The sequence below is a fragment of the Somniosus microcephalus genome, chromosome 26, assembly GCF_052327205.1.
Source record: "Somniosus microcephalus isolate GS21.2 chromosome 26, FLI_Smic_1.0, whole genome shotgun sequence".
Taxonomy (NCBI): domain Eukaryota; kingdom Metazoa; phylum Chordata; class Chondrichthyes; order Squaliformes; family Somniosidae; genus Somniosus; species Somniosus microcephalus.
Genome location: NC_141012.1, coordinates 3,934,869 through 3,958,366, shown reverse-complemented (window position 1 = coordinate 3,958,366; position 23,498 = coordinate 3,934,869). Strand labels below are relative to the sequence as shown.

Sequence of the window (23,498 nt, the reverse complement as noted above, 5' to 3'; positions counted from 1 at the left end):
CCCCCTGTTTGTCCAGTGTTGGGATATTCTTAGTGTCCTCTACTGTAAAGACTGATACAAAATATTCATTCAGTGATTTTGCCATCTCCATATTTCCCACCATTAATTTCCCGGTCTCATCCTCTAAGGGACCAACATTTACTTTAGCCACCCTTTTTCTTTTTATATAAGTATAAAAACTCTTACTATCTGTTTTTATATTTTTTGCTAATTTACTTTCATAATCTATCTTCCCTTTCTTAATCAATATTTTTGTTATTTTTTGCTGTCTTTTAAAGTTTTCCCAATCCTCTATCCTCCCACTAGATTTGGCTACCTTATATGCCCTTGTTTTTAGTCGAATACTATCCTTAATTTCTTTACTTAGCCACGGATGGCTGTCTTTTCTTTTACACCCTTTTCTTCTCAGTGGAATATATATTTTTTGGAAGTTGTAAAATATCTCCTTAAATGTACACCACTGATCATGTATCATCTTACCCTTTAATCTATTTTCCCAATCCACTCTACTCAATTCCGCTCTCATACCTTCATAGTCTCCTTTATTCAAGCTTAGCACGCTTGTTTGAGATCCAACCTTCTCACCCTCTAATTGAATATGGAATTCAACCATGTTATGGTCACTCATTCCAAGGGGATCCTTTACTAGGACATTTTTAATTAATCCTGTCTCGTTACACAGGACCAGATCTAAGGTTGCTTGCCCCCTGGTCGGTTCAGTTACATACTGCTCAAGAAACCCATCCCTAATACACTCAATGAACTCATCCTCAAGGCAGCCCTGCCCAATTTGATTTGTCCAATTAATATGATAGTTAAAATCCCCCATAATTATAGATGTTCCCTTATTACAAGCCTCAACTATTTCCTGATTGATACTCCGTCCAACAGAGTTGCAACTGTTCGGAGGCCTATAGACTACGCCCACTAGTGTTTTTTTCCCCTTATTATTCCTTACCTCCACCCAAACTGTTTCATTATCCTGATCTTTTGACCCAATATCATTTCTCTGTATTACAGTGATTCCTTCCTTTATTAACATAGCCACTCCACCTCCCCTTCCTTCCTGCCTGTCCTTCCTGATCGTTAAATAACCTGGTATGTTTAATTCCCAGGCATTGTCACCCTGCAGCCATGTTTCTGTAATGGCCACAAGATCATACCCATATGTAGTTATTTGTGCCATTAACTCGTCTATTTTGTTATGAATGCTACGTGCATTCCGATAGAGAACTTTCAAATATGTTTTGTGACACTTAGTTCTTGCTTTTGCCCTTTTTATTACTTTACCTTTTACTCCATACTTTCTGCCCCTTCCTCATTGAAACATACAAAATTCTTACAGGGCTTGACAGGGTAGATGCAGGGAGGATGTTTCCCCTGGCTGGGGAGTCTAGAACCTGGGCCTAGAAATTCACTTTGGGCCCGCCAGCTGGCGTGCGCCCAAAAGTTAGCGCGGAGCCAGTTGCGCCCGTCAGATATTCAGTTTTTGCGCCCCAAGTCGGAACCGGGCGCTATTCCAGGGTGTGCCCGCCCCCGCTTGGGGCGCTGAAACTGAATTTCAGCGCTCTAGGCGCCGCTGCGCCACCCGCTGCGGAGCAGCAGGCTGCGGTACTGCAGGCCTCCTCCTTCTCTTAAGGGGGAGGTGCCTGCAACGGGGAGATCGCCACTGGATAGTGCCGGCAAATGAGCCCGGCACCACGGAGAAGTGCCGGGTTCGCGGAAAGCAGCCGGCAATGCCGCGGGGGGGGGGTGGTGGAGGAGGCCAGGGAAGGAGGTGCGGGCAGGCGGCCGCCGAAAAAGCAGCCGGCCGCACCTCCACCTTAAAGCGCCCCACTAAGGCTACAGGACGGCCCCGTTTTCTGATCGCTGTTTGCGGCCGCAACTAAATATGGCGGTCGGGCCAGTAGCGGGGCGGTAGCGGGGCACTGCGCACACCGATGACGTCATCGGTGGCTGCGCAGCGCTACTGGCTAACGCCGCCATTACCGCAGCGCTGAATATCGGCGAAAGCTCAGCAAGTGGCGCGAAAGCCCTCTTTGGGCGAAAACTGGGCACAAAGCCTACTGAATTTCTAGCCCCTGGGGTCACAGTCTCAGAGTAAGGGGTCGGCCATTTAAGACTGAGATGAGGAGAAATTTCTTCACTCAGAGGGTGGTGAATCTTTGGAATTCTCTACCCCAGAGGGCTGTGGAGGCTCAGTCGTTGAGCATATTCAAGACAGAGGTCGATAGATTTTTGGATATTAAAGGATTCAAGGGATATGGGGACAGTGGAGCATAAATGTCAGTATGGACCAGTTGGGCCGAATGGCCTGTTTCTGTGCTGTACACTCGATGTAACCTAAACAAGTAGAGCTGAAGATCTTTCACCAGAAAATTGGGCCAGTGCTTAATTGGTTTCAATAGAGAATTGTTTAAACCTGGAACATCTTACATAAGAGCATAAGAAATACGAGCAGGAATACGCCACTTGGCTCCTCGAGCCTGCTCCGCCATTCAATAATATCATAGCTGATCTTGGGCTCAAAGCCACTTCCCTGCCCGCTCCCCATAACCCTTCACTCCCCGATCTTGCAAAATCTGTCGATCTCCACCTTAAATGTATTTAACGACCCAGCCTCCACGGCTCACTGGGGCAGAGAATTCCACAGATTTACGACCCTCTGAGAGAAGAAATTCCTCCTCATTTCAGTTTTAAAAAGGCGATCCTTTATTTTGAAACTATGCCCCCGAGTTCTAGATTTCCCCACGAGGGGAAACATCCTCTCTGCATCTACCTTGTCGAGCCCCCTCAGTATCTTATGGGGGAGATATTCGGTATCACCCCATTTGGGGCGCAATTATCGGTTGGGCGCAAAGTTTAGCTAATTATCGCGTCCAACTGCAAACTTGGCTTCTATCGCCCCTGGAGGTGATTGGAGCACTAATTCAGGCGCTACACACCTCTGTTAAGGCGCTATCGCCGAGGAGTGAGGCGCTACCTCAGAGCACTGGCGAAGTTCATGTGATGTCAGTCAGCAATGGAACACAGACACACTGGCGCTGGCCAGTTCTTAAAGGGGAGGGTCGATCTTGCTCTCCATCCACATCCTGCTCATTGCAGCCTTGAATCTCGGCCTGGAGAGACCTGTACATCAAATCTGCTGGAAAGAACAATGGAGAGGCCCAGGGAAAGAGCTCAGAGTGCAGCTCCCATAGTCTCTTCTAAATCGATGCAAGGAAGGTCAAATCAAAATGAACCTGCAAAGTGCTGCTCAGTACCCAAAACTCCTTCACACAGCGGTGAATCTCTCCAGAAGTCTCTCTCTCTCTCTCAGAATGCGTGGTGCAAAAATGTCGGCGACAAAAAAAAGTCAGTGAGCGGCCGCCTTTAAATAGCGCTCCCCCAGTCCCTTCCCGACTGCAAAACGCTCCCCTCTGCCTGTCGTTGGTAGCGACAGGCGGAAAGGCAGGGGGCGCCACTCAATATCTGGTCCGGGGCGTTGCACGCTCGACAGACGTCACGATCTGTGGGCGCAGGAGATCGTGGCGGCAGTGTTTAACGCCGCCGCAAAATGTCTGGTCAATTTCGCGAGCGCTGCAAACATCGCTGCGCCCGGGCGCTAGTTGCTTTATGCCCCATTAGCGCCCTCTTAGGTGCTAAAGGTAGGTGCAAAGTAACCGAATTTTTCCCCCTATATGTTTCAATAAGATCACCTCTCATTCTTCTAAATTCCAATGAGCAAAGGCCCAACCTGCTCAACCTTTCTTCATAAGTCAACCCTTCATCTCAGGAATCAACTGTGTGAATCGTCTCTAAACTGCCTCCAATGCAAGTATATCCTTCCTTAAATAAGGAGACCAAAACTGTACGCAGTACTCAAGGTGTGGTCTCAACAATACCCTGTACAGTTGTAGCAGGTCTTCCCTGCTTTTATACTCCAACCCCTTTGAAATAAAGGCCAACATTCCATTTGCCTTTTTGATTACTTGCTGTACCTGCATGCTAACTTTTTGTATTACATGCACAATGACCCCCAGGTCCCTCTGAACGGTAGCATTTTGTAATCTCTCTCCATTTAAATAATAATTCGCTTTTTTATTTTTCCTGCCAAAGTGGATAACCTCGCACTTTCCCACATTATACTCCATCTGCCAAATGTTTGCCCACTCACTTAGCCTGCCTATATCCCTTTGCAGGTTCTTTGTGTCCTCTGCACAACTTGCATTCCCACCCATCTTTGTATCATCCGCAAACTTGGCGACATTACACTCGGTCCCTTCATCCAAGTCATAAATGTAGATTGTAAATAGTCGAGGCCCCAGCACCGATCCCTGTGGCACCCCACTAGTTACCGCTTACTGACCGGAAAATGGCTCATTTATCCCGACTCTCTGCTTTCTGTTATCTTGCCAAGAATGAGAAGCAACTTAACCACAGGGGATGTATGAGAGACAAGACATTAATAAACCAGAGGGTAAAAATCAATAAACAAGTCTCTGATAGATCATTACGATATTGATAAAGCTAAGTGTTTAACACCAACTGGAACTCAAAGGTTACGGGTAAGGTTTAAAATATGGAGGAGTGGACAGGAGGATGGGTTATTGTGCTGTTAAAAGGGCATCTGACAGTTACCGGGCAGATTGCTTAACCTCGGATGAAGAAAAGATGTTGACGAGGGGACGGGACTGATGTTAACAGTCAGGAACGGCAAAGGAAGAAAGAAGCTGTGTGTGTTTGTCTGATCACGTCTCTGAGAATGCCCCAAAGCACTTCCCAGACAAGGTATAACTTTGAAGTACGATTCCTATTGTTATCTAGGGAAGTGCAGCAGCCAATTTGTGCGTAGCAACATCCCACAAATGTTGGGCAGGACACCAGGAGAACTCCCCTGCTCTTCTTTCAATAGTGCCTTGGGATCTTTGCCATCCACCTGAACTGGCAGCACTCCCTCAGTACAGCCCCTCCAACAGTGCAGCTCTCCCTCAGTACTGCCCCTCCGACAGTGCAGCTCTCCCTCAGTACTGCCCCTCCGACAGTGCGATGCTCCCTCAGTACTGCCCCTCCGACAGTGCGGCGCTCCCTCAGTACTGCCCCTCCGACAGTGCGACGCTCCCTCAGTACTGCCCCTCCGACAGTGCGGTGCTCCCTCAGTACTGCCCCTCCGACAGTGCGGCGCTCCCTCAGTACTGCCCCTCCGACAGTGCAGCGCTCCCTCAATACTGCCCCTCAGACAGTGCGGCGCTCCCTCAGTACTGCCCCTCCGACAGTGCGGCGCTCCCTCAGTACTGCCCCTCCGACAGTGCGGCACTCCCTCAATACTGCCCCTCCGACAGTGCGGCGCTCCCTCAGTACTGCCCCTCCGACAGTGCAGCGCTCCCTCAGTACTGCCCCTCCGACAGTGCGGCACTCCCTCAGTACTGCACTACAACGTCAGACTAGACAATGTGCTCGAGTCTCTGGAGTGGGTTGTAAACCCACGAGTTCCTGACCCCGGGATGAGAGTGAGACCCACTGAGCAACGGCTGACGGGGAATTGTTTTCAGTAGCTAGTGACCCTTAGAGAACTTAACATCTGGATGGCTTTTAGTTATCCAAATGTTAAGGGGAATACGAGTGGAAGTCTTTCAAAAGAAAAGTGATGTGGTTAAAGGAGGGGCCAGGCAAGGCTAGTGTTCAATAGGGAGCCTAAGATGGTGGAAATGTGGAGCTTGGAGGGTACTTGAATTCCACCATCAAGAATGTCATTAGAGTAAAGTTGGTGAAGCGCTGCAGGGAGCAATATAAATAGAAATGGAGCAGGTTTCAGGAGAGTGAGTTTAAGTCAATGAGCGCGGAGCTGGGGAAATAAATTACCAAATAAAGCTCAGGGAGAATTGTAAAGAACGATATATTAGAAATTTGTTTTGACACAGGAAGGTGATTAGTATCAAAATTGAGCACTTAATCATTTAAACAAGATGGCTCGATTATTAAGATCAGACGGGGAGTAAACGGACAGGAGAAGGTGAACAATATACAGAGAAACTAAAGTAATCAGAGGTAGAAACACTGGAGCAAAGTATTAAATAATGAGCGGGACTTTTGAGCTGAAATTGGAGAGCAGGGAGACGTGGTCTGGCGAAGATTTTTGTTCTCACCACAGCTTTGAATATTGTGGCCAAGGGAGATGCGATACTGGCGGCAGTGATAGAGCCGTAGAATCTACAGAACAGTGACACCACTCGAGCCACCCTGCCTGTGCTGGCTCCCTGAATGATCCATCCGCTTAGTCCCGCTCCCCCCTCACCATTCCCCAGACCCTTTTAATTTTTCTTTTTCAAATATTTATCTATTTCCCTTTTAAACTCAGCCTCTCACCGGGGTACTCAGTCTCTCACCGGGAGACTCAGTTACTCACCGGGAGACTCAGTTACTCACCGGGGTACTCAGTCACTCACCGGGAGACTCAGTTACTCACCGGGCATCTCAGTCTCTCACCGGGGTCTCAGTGTCTCACATAGAAACATAGAAGATAGGAGCAGGAGTAGGCCAGTCAGCCGCTCGAGCCTGCTCCGCCATTCAATGAGATCATGGCTGATTGTCCAAATTCAGTCCCCTGTTCCTGCTTTCTCCCCATATCCCTTGATCCCTTTAGCCTTAAAGAAATATATCCAACTCCTTCTTGAATATATTTAATGAATTGGCCTCTACTGCCTTCTTTGGTAGAGAATTCCACAGGTTCGCCACTCTCTGGGTGAAGAAATTCCTCCTCATCTCTGTCCTAAATGGCTTACCCCTTTTCCTTAGACTGTGTCCCCTGGTTCTGGACTCCCCGATCATCGGGAACATCCTTCCAGCATCTAGTCTCTCTAGTCCTGTTAGAATTTTATAAGTTTTGATGAGATCCCCTCTCATTCTTCAAAACTCCAGCGACTACAAGCCCAATCGACCCAATCTCTCCTCATACGTCATTCCTGCCATCCCAGGTATCAGTCTGGTGAATCTTCGCTGCACTCCCTCCATGAAGAACATCCTTCCTCAGATAAGGCGACCAAAACTGCACACAATACTCCAGATGTGGTCTCACCAAGGCCCTGTACAACTGCAGCAAGACATCCTTATTCCTGTACTCAAACCCTCTCGCTACAAAGGCCTTCTTAACCGCCTGCTGCACCTGCATGCTTACTTTCAGCGACTGGTGCACAAGGACACCCAGGTCTCGTTGCACTTCCCCTTTTCCCAATGTATTGCCATTCAGATAATAATCTGCCTTCCTGTTTTTGACACCAAAGTGGATAACCTCGCATTTATCCACATTATATTGCATCTGCCATGCTTTTGCCCAATCACCCAACCTGTCCAAATCATACTGGAGTTTCTCGGTATCCTCCTCACAGCACACACGCCCACCCAGCTTTGTGTCATCTGCAAACTTGGAAATATTACATCTAGTTCCCTTGTCCAGATCATTTATATATATTGTGAATAGCTGGGGTCCTAGGACCGATCCCTGCGGTACCCCACTAGTCACTTCCTGCCACTCGGAAAAAGAGCCGTTTATTCCAAATCTTTGCTTTCTGTCTGCCAACCAGTTCTCTATCCAAGTCAATACCTTGTCCCCAATCCCATGTGCCTTAATTTTACACGCTAATCTCTTACGCGGGACCTTATCGAAAGCCTTTTGAAAATCCAAATACACCACATCCACTGGTTCTCCCTTATCTATTTTACCAGTTACATCCTCAAAAAATTCCAGTAGATTAGTCAAGCACGATTTACTTTTTCTAAATCCATGTTGACTTTGTCCGATCCTGTCACATTTTTCCAAGTGCCCTGCTATTAGATCCTTTATAATGGACTCTAGCATTTTCCCCACTACCGATGTCAGGCTTACCGGTCTGTAATTCCCCGTTTTCTCTCTACCACCCTTTTTGAACAGTGGGGTAACATTAGCTACCCTCCAAACCATGGGTACTGTTCCAGAGTCTGTCGAATTTTGGAAGATGACCAGCAATGCGTCTACTATTTCTAGGGCTACTTCCTTAAGTACCCTAGGATGTAGATTATCAGGCCCTGGGGATTTATCGGCCCTCAATCCCACCAATTTCCCTAATACCATTTCCCTACAAATACTGATTTCTATCAGTTCCTCCCTGTCATCAGACCCTATGTTCCCCGACATCTCTGGGAGGTTATTAGTGTCCTCTTATGTGAAGACAGAACCAAAGTATGTATTTAATTGGTCTGCCATTTCTTTGTTCCCCATTATAAATTCCCCTGATTCTGACTGCAAGGGACCTACGCTTGACTTCACCGATCTTTTTCTCTTCACATATCTATAAAATATCACCGGGAGACTCAGTGTCTCACCGGGGGTCTCAGTCTCTCACCGGGGGACTCAGTGTCTCACCGGGGGACTCAGTGTCTCACCGGGGGACTCAGTCACTCACCGGGGGACTCAGTCACTCACCGGGGGTCTCAGTCTCTCACCGGGGTCTCAGTGTCTCACCAGGGGTCTCAGTCACTCACCGGGGGACTCAGTCACTCACCGGGGGACTCAGTGTCTTACCGGGGGACTCAGTGTCTCACCGGGGGACTCAGTCACTCACCGGGGGACTCAGTCACTCACCGGGGGTCTCAGTGTCTCACCGGGGTCTCAGTGTCTCACCAGGGGTCTCAGTCACTCACCGGGGGACTCAGTCACTCACCGGGGGACTCAGTGTCTCACCGGGGGTCTCAGTCTCTCACCGGGGTCTCAGTGTCTAACCGGGGCATTATGTCCGTGAATGATTGAGACACAGACAGCAGGAGTTGAACAAAACAAGTCTTTACTGATGGGAGTCAATAGTGAAACTGAAAACAACAGAGGCTCACTAGCGCCTTTTATACAGGGGTGGTCACTGCCAGTACTGCAGTCTGAGACCAGTTATTCTCTTAAAGGTACATACACAACAATTCCTCCCCTTTTAGATAAACAGTACATAACATTCATTTAACAACTAAATGATAACTAATTACAATCACAATTACGGTTGCTAGATACATTGGTTAAGTTTAAGCAATTATAAGTTCAGTCTTTGAGGAGGCTTCCTGATTCTGTCTGGATAACGCCTCTTTGGGGTATCAGGTTCTTCTGGCAATGTTGAGTCGGGATCAATGCTGTTGTTTGGTTCATCTGCTTCCAATATCACCGGTTCTGCGGTAGCTGCAATTCGTACATTGATTTGATTGCCAGGTGTATCAGATCATGGTGTGGAGTTGCCGTTTTCCAGTGACTCTAGAATCTGGTCAGCATGGCGTCTTACAATGCTCTCTCCAATGTCCACGGTATACATGAGAGGTCCTTGCCGTGTACAAATCATTCCTGGCTGCCTTTTCTCAGTGCGGTAGTCCCGGGCCAAAACTGGTTGACCTATCTTAAAACTCCTGGTCGGCCTTTCATTCATATTCTGAAACTGCCTGTTCTCCACATCTCTTCGGATGTTTGGCTTAACCAAATCCAAGCGGCGTCGTAGTCTTCGATTGAAGAACATCATGGCTGGAGTTTGGTTGGTAACCGCATGTGTCGCATTCCGGTAGGCAAACAAGAAGTTGTCCACCTTGTGTTGTAGGGGTATATCTTCATTACACATTGCCTTGATAGCTTTCTTGAATGTTTCGACAAACCTCTCGGCCAATCCATTAGTGGCTGGATGATATGGGGCAGATGTGTAATGCTTAACACCATTGTTCTTTAAGAACCTCCGGAACTCTTCAGACACAAACTGTGGTCCATTGTCAGAGCAAATTTGTTCAGGCAGCCCATTCCTGGCGAATATGGTTCGTAAAACTGTGATAGTTTTTTCCGTGGTGGTTGAGGACATTTTTATTACCTCTGGCCACTTTGAATGTGCATCCACCGCAATTAAAAACATCGAGTCCATGAAGGGACCAGCAAAATCAATGTGCACCGTTTGCCATGGAGATGAGGGCCGCTCCCATGGATGCAGAGGAGCTTGTGGTGGGGCATTTTTGACCTTCTGGCATCCTGCACAGCTCTTGGTCATCTCTTCGATTTCTCTATCGATTCCCAGCCACCACACAAACGCTCTGGCTAAGTTCTTCATTTTTACCCCACCCAGATGACCCTCATGAAGCTCATTGAGCACTCTATCCGTCAACTTAGGTGGAATTTGTAGTGTCCGTGTGTTGATAAAGACACTGAAGACAGGAGTTGGTTCATAGGTATTTACTAAGCAAAGTCTGGGGGGGGTTCTAAAGGATATACACAATATACAGGCTTATATAGCCCAAGTGGCAATTACCGGCATTACGCACACCTGAGGCTCTTAAAGGCACATGCACCACAATTCCTCCCCTTTTAGCTAACCAGTACATCATATTTTAAGTAATTATTAATTACATGTTATATGCAAAATAATATACATTGCTGTAATTAATTAATTATAAGTTAGTCTCTCAGGAGGCTTCCTGACTCGGTCCGGATAACGCCTCGGGGGTGTAGTAGTTTCTGGTGGTGTAGTAGGTTCTTCTGGCAAGGCTGATTCGGCTTGAATGCCAGTGTCGGGTTCATCGGGTTCCAGTATCACCGGATCGGAGGTAGATATGGGTATCTCTACTTCATCGTTAGATGTATAGAGTTGTGGTGTAGGTTGTCCCTTTTCGGATGACTTTATGATTTGGTCAGCATGGCGCCTTATTATGCTTTCTCCGATGTCCACGGTATACATCAGTGGTCCTAGTCGTGTGCAGATAGTTCCAGGCTGCCATTTCTCGGTACGGTAGTCCCGGGCCAAAACCTGTTGGCCTATCTGGAAGGCCCTAGTTGGCCTTTCATTCATGCCTTGAAACTGCCGGTTCTCCACGTCCCTTCTGATGTTGGGCTTGACCAAATCCAGCCGGCATCTTAGGTTTCTATTGAAGAACATCATGGCGGGAGTTTGGTTGGTAACCATATGTGTTGCATTCCTGTATGCGAATAAGAAGTTATCCACCTTGTGCTGAAGTTTTATGTCTTCATTACCCATGGCCATTATGGCCTTCTTGAAGGTCTGGACAAACCTTTCAGCCAATCCATTGGTGGCGGGATGGTATGGGGCGGATGTGTAGTGCTTTACCCCATTGTTTTTTAAGAACTTTCTGAATTCTTCGGACACAAATTGCTGTCCGTTATCAGAACATATCTGTTCCGGCAGCCCATTCCTGGCAAATATGGTCCTTAATACTGTGATGGTTTTTTCTGTGGTGGTGGAGGACATCTTTATTACCTCCGGCCACTTGGAGTGTGCATCAACCGCGATTAAGAACATTGAGTCCATAAATGGACCAGCAAAGTCGATGTGCACCCTTTGCCAGGGAGATGAGGGCCACTCCCATGGATGTAGAGGGGCCTGTGGCGGAGCATTTTGGACCTTCTGGCATCCTAGGCAGCTCTTGGTCATGTCTTCGATGTCTCCATCGATACCTGGCCACCATACAAACGCCCTAGCTAGGTTCTTCATTTTCACTCCACCCAGATGCCCCTCGTGAAGCTCCTTTAGCACTTTATCCTGGAGTTTGGGTGGAATCACCACTCTGGATCCACACATCAAGGTTCCTCGGCACACTGACAGCTGTTCTCTTCTTTGCGAGAATGCTGGCAACAGTGGTTCGCCATGTGCTGGCCATCCCTTCACTGTTAAATCGTAGACCCGTGAGAGAGCCGGGTCATTTCTCGTCTCCCTTTCAATGGCAGAATTTGTCACTGGTAGACATTCCACTATGGTAGAGTGGAATATCTCTACTGGGTCTACTGTAGGTGCCTCTTCTATCGTTGGCAACGGTAGGCGCGATAAACCGTCAGCATTCCCATGCTGTTTTGACCCTTTGTATTCTATGTTTTATTGGTGTGCCCCTAGAAAAAGGGACCACCTCTGTAGCCTTTGTGCTGTCATAATGGGAACACCTATTTTTGGGTTGAATATGGAGATGAGGGGTTGATGGTCAGTCAACAAGGTAAATTTTTGTCCGTGTAGGTAATGGTTGAATTTCTTCACTCCCCATACCAGGCTGAGTGCTTCCCTGTCTATTTGGGCATAGTTACGCTCAGCTGAGTTTAATGAGCGTGACGCAAAAGCTATCGGCCGTTCTGAGCCATCAGGGAATTTATGGGATAATACTGCTCCTATGCCGTAAGGGGATGCATCGCACGCCAGTCTGATTGGTAGTGATGGGTTGTAATGAGCCAAAACTTCTTCGGATGTGATTAAGTCTTTGCATTTATGGAAGGCACGTTTACAGTCTTCGTTCCATTTCCAAATCACTCCTGTCTGTAGAAGTTCATTAAGAGGGTGTAGAAGAGTTGATAAGTTCGGTAAAAATTTATGATAGTAATTTATTAATCCCAGGAATGACCTTAATTGTGAAACATTTTCAGGTGCTGGGGCTTTTATAACTGCTTCAATTTTTTCAGGTGACTTATGCAACCCTTCATTATTAATTATGTGGCCACAATATGATATCTGATTTTGGAAAAATTCGCACTTGGGGCGATTTGCTCGTAGGCCCCGTTCTTTCAGCCTAGTGAGCACCTGCTCCAAATTGGCAAGGTGCTCGTTGTCGTTTTCTCCTGTTATAAGGATGTCGTCTAGGTAGCATTGAGTCCCCGGAATCCCTTGCAGGACTTGCTCCATAGCTCTTTGCCAGATAGCTGGAGCTGATGCTACTCCAAAAACCAGTCGATTGTACTGGTACAGGCCTTTGTGTGTGTTTATTGTGAGATACTTTTTAGAGGCGTCCTCAACCTCCATCTGTAGATATGCCTGTGCCAAGTCAATTTTGGTGAAACGTTTCCCTCCGGATAGTGAGGCGAAAATATCTTCTATCCTCGGAAGAGGATACTGTACTGTGTGAAGGACCGGGTTTACAGTCACCTTGAAGTCACCACAGATGCAAATTTTTCTCTGTTCTTCAGAGTTATTTTTATTCAATGCTTTTTTCATGACTGGAACGATGGGTGTTGCCCATTCGCTCCAATCTATTTTGGATAATACGCCTGCTTTTTCCAAATTCTCCAGCTCTGCCTCGACTGCTGGACGTATTGCGTATGGCACCGGTCTTGCCTTAAAAAATTTGGGAATTGCTGCATCTTCCACTTTTATTGAGGCGGTGATGCCTTTCAAGGTTCCTAGTTTCTCTTGAAACACTTCTTTGGCGTTGGCCAAGATGTCTTTTAATCATTCAGGTATGATGTCATCATTGTTTTTTTCCTTACTGGTCACCGTCAGTGCCTGAATGGAGTGCCAGTCTAAACGTATCTTCCTGATCCATTCACGTCCCAACAACGGTGGACCACCATCTTGTAGAATGTATAAATACAACTTTTGTATTTCTTTGCCGTTGTATACAACAGGCACCCTTATTTTTCCTTTGGGGTATACTTTCTGCCCCGTATATGTTTTTAAGATAATGGATGTGTCTTTTAGAGGTATATGAGAAAATAGCCTCTCGTAATCTCGTCGATTTATTACGGTTAGAGCTGATCCTGTATCTAGCTCCATTTTAACTGGGGACCCTGCAATTGTGAGGGTAACCCAAATGGTTTGGTAATCCTCTTTGGCAAGTACATTATGTAATTTGAGACAGATTAGTCTCTTGTTTTTGAAGTCGCTATCGCTCTTCTGGTCTTCGGAGCTACTGTCCGTCATCATTTGTACCTTCCTGAACTTTTCTTTATTGATTTTTTCTTTTCTGTAAGTGGATTTATTTTGTCCAGATTGGAATACCCGTGCAATGTGTCCAATCTTCCCGCATTGCCTGCATGCTTTGTCCTTGAACCAGCAGTCCCTCTGGTTATGGGTGGATTTGCTGCAGCGATAACATCTTTCGAACCCCTGTGTCATTTCATGGGTGCCGAAGTCCTGTGTCTTTTGTTGTATCTCTGCAGCTCCTTTTGCTGCTGCTTCGTATGATACAGCCATACTGAAAGCTTTGTCCAATGTTAAATCTTTTTCAGAAAGCATTCTTTTTTGTGTTCCTTCACTTAAGACACCGCAAACGAATTTGTCTCGAAGATAATCTGATAGTCCTGCCCCGAATTGGCAGTACTTTGATAGCTTTCTTAATTCGGTTAGGTAATCAGCGTTACTTTCATTCTTGTGTTGATTTCTCTTGAAGAACTTGAATCGTTCCGCTATCAGCAGCGGTGTTGGGTTTAAGTGCTCCTGCAGGGTATCAACAATTTCTTTAAAATTCTTGTCCTTTGGTTTGGCTGGAGTGATTAAGTTTCGTAACAGCCCGTATGTCTTTGCGCCCATTAAGTTCAGAAGTACTGAAGCTTTTTTTTCATCTTCTATTCCATTTGCAGTGCAATATACCTCCACTCTTTCCACGTATGTGGTCCAATCCCCTATTTCGCTATCAAAAGCATCAATATTACCAGATTTAGGCATTTCAGAAAAGATATGGCGCTTCCCGCGCTTTTTTTTTTCTGTAGCAAAGATATGGCGCTTCCCGCGCTTTCCCGCCGCTGCTGCCAATAACAACGCTGTTTTACTGCGGTTTCCGTTCTCTCTTTTTTTTTATTCACTGTTGGAGACTCGTTCCCGCCGGAGGTCTGAACGCTGACCTGCTTGCCGCGCCGGCCGTCTCCCGAGTGCTCCCTCCCAGTCCGTTATTGCTTGCCTCCGATTTTGCTGCCTGTCTCAGCTGTAGAGCCAGCCGCTGGAGCCCCAGCCTGACGCCCAGGAAGGATTAGCGCAGTACCTGCCACCAGCTTGGCCAGCTGGTGAAACTACAGTTTCTCTCACTTCCTTGAGTCTTCTGGACGCCCGAGGAATCGATGTCCTTGAGGTGCTGCCGAATTGTAGGTAAGTCCGTTTCCACCTCGTCGCCACTGTAGTGTCCGTGTGTTGATAAAGACACTGAAGACAGGAGTTGGTTCATAGGTATTTACTAAGCAAAGTCTGGGGGGGGGGGGGGTTCTAAAGGATATACACAATATACAGGCTTATATAGCCCAAGTGGCAATTACCGGCATTACGCACACCTGGGGCTCTTAAAGGCACATACACCACAGAATTACTACTCTGGATCCACACATCAAGGTTCCTCTGCACACTGACAGCTGTTCTCTTCTCGGCGAGAATGCTGGCAGCAGTGGTTCGCCATGTGTTGGCCATCCCTTCACCGTTAAATCATAGACCCGTGATAGTGTCGGATCATTCCGTGTTTCCTTTTCTATATTTGCATTCGTCACAGGGAGACATTCGACTATGGTCGAGTGGAATAACTCCATTGGATCCACTGCAAGGTCTTCTTCTTCCACCGTCGGCAACGGTAGGCGTGACAATCCATCAGCATTCCCATGCTGTTTAGTTCCTTTGTACTCGATGTCATATTGGTGTGCCCCTAGGAAAAAGGGACCACCTCTGCAGCCGTTGTGCTGTCATTATCGGTACGCCCTTCTGAGGGTTGAAAATGGAGACAAGAGGTTGATGATCGGTTAGTAGAGTAAATTTTTGACCGTGCAGGTAGTGATTGAACTTCTTCACCCCCCACACTAGGCTGAGGGCCTCTCTGTCAATCTGGGCGTAGTTACGCTCGGCAGAAGTTAATGAGCGTGACGCAAAAGCTATCGGCCTCTCCAAACCATCAAGGAATTTATGTGACAGTACCGCCCCAATGCCGTAGGGAGACGCATCACACGCCAGTCTGATCGGCAGTGCTGGTTTGTAGTGAGCCAATACTTCCCTTGAAGTGATTAAGTCCTTACTCTTCTGAAAGGCCCGCTTACAATCATCGCTCCATTTCCATGCTACTCCCGTTCGTAGCACGGTGCAGTGGGTGCAGAATTGTCGACAAATTCGGCAAAAACTTATGGTAGTAATTCACCAATCCGAGGAATGACCTCAGTTGCGACACATTTTCAGGCGCTGGGGCCTTAACAACCGCTTCAATTTTGTCAGGGGACTTATGTAACCCCTCTTCATCAATCACGTAGCCACAATACGATATCTGTTTCTTAAAAAACTCGCACTTGGGGCGATTGGCTCGTAGCCCATGTTCCCGTAGTCTAGTGAGCACCTGTTCTCGGTTGTTAAGGTGTTCACTGTCATCTTCACCTGTCACAAGGATGTCGTCCAAGTAACACTGAGTCCCCGGAATCCCTTGCAGGACTTGTTCCATCGCTCTTTGCCATATCGCCGGAGCCGATGCTACTCCGAATACCAATCGATGATACTGGTAAAGACCTTTGTGAGTGTTTATCGTGAGATACTTCCTAGAGGACTCTTCAACCTCCATCTGCAAATATGCTTGTGCTAGGTCAATTTTTGTAAAACGCTTCCCTCCAGACAGTGAGGCGAAGATGTCTTCTATCCTTGGAAGAGGATATTGTACTGTGTGAAGGACTGGGTTCACCGTCACCTTGAAATCCCCACAGATGCGAATCTTCCTTGGCTCCCCGGACTTATTGCTTAACGTTTTCTTCATGACAGGAACGATGGGTGTCGCCCACTCGCTCCAGTCAACCTTAGACAACACGCCTGCCTTCTCCAGATTCTCCAGCTCTGCCTCGACGGCTGGGCGAATTGCATATGGTACCGGTCTTGCTTTGAAAAACTTGGGAACTGCATTCTCTTCTATTTTTATCGAGGCAGTTACGCCTTTAAGCGTGCCCAGTTCTTGTTGAAATACCTCTTTGGCGTTAGCTAAGATTGTTGACAGTCGTCCAGGAGTGACGTCTTCATCTTTTTTACCGTCCACCGTCATTGCATGAATGGAGTGCCAATCTACGTTTATCTTCCTGATCCATTCACGTCCCAATAACGGTGGTCCACCATTTGGCAGTATGTAGAGATACAATTTCCGTATTTTCTTGCCGTTGTATTCGACAGGCACCCTTATTTTTCCTCTGGGGTATACTTTTTGCCCCGTATACGTCGTCAAGACGATGGATGTCTCTCTCAAGGGTATGTGTGAGAATAGCCGCTCGTAGTCTCGTTGATTCATGACGGTTAGAGCTGATCCTGTATCCAATTCCATTTTAACTTGGGACCCTGCTATCGTGAGGGTGACCCAAATGGTTCGGTGATCCTCTTTTGCGATTACATTGTGAAGTTTGAGACAGCTTAGTCTCCTGTTCCCGGATTCACTATCGCTCATCTGGTCTTCGGAACTACTGTCCGTCATCTTTTGTACTTTCTTGTACGGTCCCTTAGTAGCCTTTTTGTTGTCGCTGGTTGATGCGCTATCAACAATACCAAAGATTACGAAATGGACTTATATGAAGTAGGCTTTTATTGACTAAGAACTAGAGCATGCCTCTGCTAGTGAATCCATCCTAAGAGCTCCCGGGGGAAGGGTGGTGAGTCACCTTTATACCCGGGCTTAGGGGTGGAGCCAGGGGCTGAGACATGCCTGGACTTGTACAGGGTTAACAGTGGTTTACCACACAGGCATGTACAGGTTAACAGTGGTTTACCACACTGGTCTTCTTCCCAGACCTGCCAACTCGTGCAATGTGTCCCATCTTTCCGCATTGCCTGCATATTTTGTCTTTGGACCAGCAGTCCTTCTGGTCATGGTTAGTTCTGCCGCAGCGATAACATTTTGCAAATCCCCGTGTCATTTTGTGGGTGTCGTATTCCTGTGGCTTTTGTTGAATTTCTGCAGCTCCCCTGGCTGCTGCTTCATACGATACTGCCACGCTGAAAGCCTTATCTAGCGTCAGCTCTTTCTCTGATAGTAAATTTGTCCCGTAGGGTATCTGCCAGTCCGTCTCCGAACTGGCAGTGCTTTGATAGTTTGCGTAGTTCCGTAAGGTACTCAGCATTGCTCTCATCTTTATGCTGAGTTCTCCTGTGGAATTTAAATCTTTCTGCTATCAACAGCGGTGCAGGGTTTAGGTGTTCCTGTAGGACAGCAACAATTTCGTTAAAACTCTTCGCCTTCGGTTTGGCTGGAGTAATCAGGTCCCGCAATAGGCCGTACGTTCTAGCGCCCATTAAGTTTAGCAATACCGATGCCTTTTTCTGATCAGCTATTTCGTTTGCCTGGAAATATACCTCGACTCTTTCCACATACGTGGTCCAGTCCTCTATTGTAATATCAAAAGCAGTGATACAGCCAGTCTTCGGCATCTTGCAAATCTAAAATGGCGCCTCCCGCGCTTTGCCTTCTTCCCCGATTTAACAAAATGGCGCCTCCCGCGCTTTGCCTTCTTCCCCGCTGATTAAGATGGCGCCTCCCACGCTTTGCCTTCTTCCCCGCTGTTGCTAGCGCTGCTTTCCGCGGTTCCCGTTGCAACCTGCAGCTCCTCGTGGTTTCTTGCGCGTTTAATATTTCTTTTTTTATTATTTTCCCGTCGTGGAACAACCCTGTGGGACTCTTGCCTCCCTCTTCTCGGGTCTATACGCAGCCCGGCTTCGTAGCACCGGCCGCGCCCTGTGTGCTCCACCCTCTCTCTTCTTCCCGACAACGCTGCTCGGCCCCGTTGCAAACCACCCGCTCGAGTTCGCGACCGCCGCAGCCCAGGAAGGATCAGTGTACTACCTGCCACCAGCCCGATTAGCTGAAGCACCGTCGACAGGAACCAGGCCCCGCTTCCGACAGCTTCTCCAGCAATCTTCAACTCCGCTAACACAGGGGCGGATGCCCACGGTCGACGCCCGTTTCTACTGCCTCTTACTTTCTTTTCTTTCTGGCCTCGACCTCTGCTCACTTCGCTGTGGGAATGGATCCCAGGAGGTGGTGCAGACTGTAGGTAGGTTCGTATCTGCTCGTCGCCAGTATTATGTCCGTGAATGATTGAGACACGGACAACAGGAGTTGAACAAAACAAGTCTTTACTGTTGGGAGTCAATAGTGAAACTGAAAACAACAGAGGCTCACTAGCGCCTTTTATACAGGGGTGGTCACTGCCGGTACTGCAGTCTGAGACCAGTTATTCTCTTAAAGGTACATACACAACACGGGGGACTCAGTGTCTCCCCGGGGGACTCAGTGTCTCCCCGGGGGACTCAGTCACTCACCGGGGGACTCAGTGTCTCACCGGGGGACTCAGTCACTCACCGGGGGACTCGGTCACTCACCGGGGGACTCAGTGTCTCACCGGGGGACTCAGTCACTCACCGGGGTCTCAGTGTCTCCCCGGGGGACTCAGTGTCTCCCCGGGGGACTCAGTCACTCACCGGGGGACTCAGTGTCTCACCGGGGGACTCAGTCACTCCCCGGGGGACTCAGTCACTCACCGGGGGACTCAGTGTCTCACCGGGGGACTCAGTGTCTCACCGGGGGACTCAGTGTCTCACCGGGGGACTCAGTGTCTCCCCGGGGGACTCAGTCACTCCCCGGGGGACTCAGTGTCTCACCGGGGGACTCAGTGTCTCACCGGGGGTCTCAGTGTCTCACCGGGGGACTCAGTGTCTCACCGGGGGTCTCAGTGTCTCACCGGGGGACTCAGTGTCTCACCGGGGGACTCAGTGTCTCCCCGGGGGACTCAGTCACTCCCCGGGGGACTCAGTGTCTCCCCGGGGGACTCAGTCACTCACCGGGGGTCTCAGTGTCTCACCGGGGGACTCAGTGTCTCACCGGGGGACTCAGTGTCTCCCCGGGGGACTCAGTCACTCACCGGGGGACTCAGTGTCTCACCGGGGGACTCAGTCACTCCACGGGGGACTCAGTGTCTCACCGGGGGACTCAGTGTCTCACCGGGGGACTCAGTGTCTCACCGGGGGACTCAGTCACTCACCGGGGGACTCAGTGTCTCACCGGGGGACTCAGTCACTCACCGGGGGACTCAGTGTCTCACCGGGGGACTCAGTGTCTCACCGGGGGACTCAGTGTCTCCCCGGGGGACTCAGTCACTCACCGGGGGACTCAGTGTCTCACCGGGGGACTCAGTCACTCCCCGGGGGACTCAGTGTCTCCCCGGGGGACTCAGTGTCTCACCGGGGGACTCAGTGTCTCACCGGGGGACTCAGTCACTCACCGGGGGACTCAGTCACTCACCGGGGGACTCAGTGTCTCACCGGGGGACTCAGTCACTCACCGGGGTCTCAGTGTCTCCCCGGGGGACTCAGTGTCTCCCCGGGGGACTCAGTGTCTCCCCGGGGGACTCAGTCACTCACTGGGGGACTCAGTGTCTCCCCGGGGGACTCAATGTCTCACCGGGTGACTCAGTGTCTCCCCGGGGGACTCAGTCACTCACCGGGGGTCTCAGTGTCTCACCGGGGGACTCAGTGTCTCACCGGGGGACTCAGTGTCTCCCCGGGGGACTCAGTCACTCACCGGGGGTCTCAGTGTCTCACCGGGGGACTCAGTGTCTCACCGGGTGACTCAGTGTCTCCCCGGGGGACTCAGTCACTCACCGGGGGTCTCAGTGTCTCACCGGGGGACTCAGTGTCTCACCGGGGGACTCAGTGTCTCACCGGGGGACTCAGTCACTCACCGGGGGACTCAGTGTCTCACCGGGGGACTCAGTGTCTCCCCGGGGGACTCAGTCACTCACCGGGGGTCTCAGTGTCTCACCGGGGGACTCAGTGTCTCACCGGGTGACTCAGTGTCTCCCCGGGGGACTCAGTGTCTCACCGGGGGACTCAGTCACTCACCAGGGGACTCAGTCACTCACCGGGGGACTCAGTGTCTCCCCGGGGGACTCAGTCACTCACCGGGGGACTCAGTGTCTCCCCGGGGGACTCAGTCACTCACCGGGGGACTCAGTGTCTCCCCGGGGGACTCAGTCACTCACCGGGTGACTCAGTGTCTCACCGGGGGACTCAGTGTCTCACCGGGGGACTCAGTGTCTCCCCGGGGGACTCAGTCACTCACCGGGGGACTCAGTGTCTCCCCGGGGGACTCAGTCACTCACCGGGGGACTCAGTGTCTCACCGGGGGACTCAGTCACTCACCGGGGGACTCAGTGTCTCACCGGGGGACTCAGTCACTCACCGGGTGACTCAGTGTCTCACCGGGGGACTCAGTCACTCACCGGGGGACTCAGTCACTCACCGGGGGACTCAGTGTCTCACCGGGGGACTCAGTCACTCACCGGGGGACTCAGTGTCTCACCGGGGGACTCAGTCACTCACCGGGGGACTCAGTGTCTCACCGGGGGACTCAGTCACTCACCGGGGGACTCAGTGTCTCCCCGGGGGACTCAGTCACTCACCGGGTGACTCAGTGTCTCACCGGGGGACTCAGTGTCTCACCGGGGGACTCAGTCACTCACCGGGTGACTCAGTGTCTCACCGGGGGACTCAGTCACTCACCGGGGGACTCAGTCACTCACCGGGGGACTCAGTGTCTCCCCGGGGGACTCAGTCACTCACCGGGGGACTCAGTGTCTCCCCGGGGGACTCAGTGTCTCCCCGGGGGACTCAGTCACTCACCGGGGGACTCAGTGTCTCCCCGGGGGACTCAGTGTCTCCCCAGGGGACTCAGTCACTCACCGGGGGACTCAGTGTCTCCCCGGGGGACTCAGTCACTCACCGGGGGACTCAGTGTCTCCCCGGGGGACTCAGTCACTCACCGGGGGACTCAGTGTCTCACCGGGGGACTCAGTGTCTCACCGGGGGACTCAGTGTCTCACCGGGGGACTCAGTGTCTCACCGGGTGAATCACAGATTGGAAACCTATAACAGGAATCAGTGGAGTTAGGACATGGTCACTTGCTCAGCCTCTGCTTCGAGCTGTTGACACTCTCAGCTGCACAGTATAATTAAACGTAAAGTGTCATAAGCAGCAGCTCTGCAACTCTCCGGATCACCTTCGGGGGTTGTCTGTCTGAATTGACATTGGGCCCTGCAGAGAATCAGTACAGACCTGCTCTATATGTTAATCCCAGATTGTTCTTCACTATTCCCCCCGTGCTGGGGCTGCTAATGCAGGTGGCTGCTGATCGCCCTCTGGGTCTTGTTGGCAATAAAAAATGGCTGATAGGCTGCAGCAGGTGGCTCTGTCTCTCTTTCATTCTCAGCAGGTTTCGAAGCCATTCCTTGTCTCTCTCTCCCTATCTGCCTATCTACCTATCTATCTACTGTATCTATCTATCTATCTATCTCACTCCCTATCTCTCACTCTCACTCTATCTCTCATTCTCACTCTCTCTCACTCTCTCTCACTCTTACACTCTTTCATTCTCTGTCTGTCTCGATCTCTGGCTCTCTCTTACACTCTCTCTGTCTCTCTCTGTCTCACTCTCTCTGTCTCTCTCTCTCTCTCTCTCTGTCTCTCTCTGTCTCTCTCAGTCTCTCTCACTCTCTCTCTCTGTCTCTCTCACTCTCTCACACTCAGTCTCTCACTCTACCTTTCCCCTCTCTCTGTCTCTCACCCTCCGTCTCTCTCTGACTCTCTCTGTCTCTCTCACACTCTCTCTCTCTGTCTCTCTCTCTCTCACTCTCTCTCTGTCTCACTCTCTCTGTCTCTCACTCTGTCTTTCACTCTCTCTGTCTCTCTCCTCCCTCCCTCTTTCTCTCTGTCACTCTCTCTCTCACTCTCTCGCTGTCACTCTCTCTCTCTCTCTCTCTGTCTCTCACTCTCTGTCTCTCACTCTGTCTCTCTCTCGCTGTCACTCTCTCTCGCTGTCACTCTCTCTCTCTCTCTCTCTGTCTCTCTCACTCTCTGTCTCTCTCTCTGTCTCTCTCACTCTCTGTCTCTCACTCTGTCTCTCACTCTTTCGCTCTCTCTCTGTCACTCTCTTTCTCTCTGTCTCTCTCTCTCACTCTCTCTCTCTGTCTCTCACTTGCTTTATTTCTCTCTCTCCTTTGTAACTCTTTTTCTCTTTCTATCTCTTGGCACATGGGGTATGTCTGTATTTCATCCTCAACAGGTCTTATAACTATCATTTATTTCTCTCTGTCTCTCTGCATATATAAAGAAAAGAAAGACTTGCATTTCTATAGCGCCTTTCACAACCTCAGGACGTCCCAAAGCACTTTACAGTCAATGAAGTATTTTTGAAGTGTAGTCACTGTTGTAATGTAGGAAACGCGGCAACCAATTTGCGCACAGCAAGAGCCCACAAACAGCAATGTGATGATGACCAGATAATGTTTTTTTAGTGATGCTGATTGAAGGATAAATATTGGCCTAGGACGCTGGGGAGACCTCCTCTGCTGTTCTTCGGAGTAGTGCCATGGGATCTTTTACGTCCACCTGAGAGGGTAGACAGGGCCTCGGTTTAACGTCTCAACCGAAATGCGGCACCTCCACCAGTGCGGCACTCCCTCAGTACTGCACTGGGAGTGTCAGCCTAGATTTTCTGCTCAGGTCTCTGGAGTGGGCCTTGAACCCATGACCTTCTACTCTGTCTACCTTGCTCCATCAGTCTGTTGCCCTGCTTGTCATGCACTGCTGGTCTGTGGTCGCTGCCTGTTCAATGCTGGCAGTACCTGCTCCCCTGCCCGGGTCATCTATTTGAAAATTCCAGAGGGACGCTCTGACAAAGCCGGAATTTAATCAGACACGGAATGACATCAGTTTGCAGCTCTCCCCAAGGGCCTGAGTGCTGAGTGATTGACAGCTCCAATTAATTGTTATGGCACAATTGTCCA

The 23,498-nt window shown here is 49.6% G+C and overlaps 1 protein-coding gene across 6 annotated transcripts in view; it reads left to right on the top strand.

The window, feature by feature from the left end:
- The window catches only part of nectin1b (nectin cell adhesion molecule 1b), a 630,230-nt gene that overhangs the window by 353,575 nt on the left and 253,157 nt on the right, over nt 1-23,498 (top strand). The gene's annotated exons all lie outside the window — the stretch shown is intronic.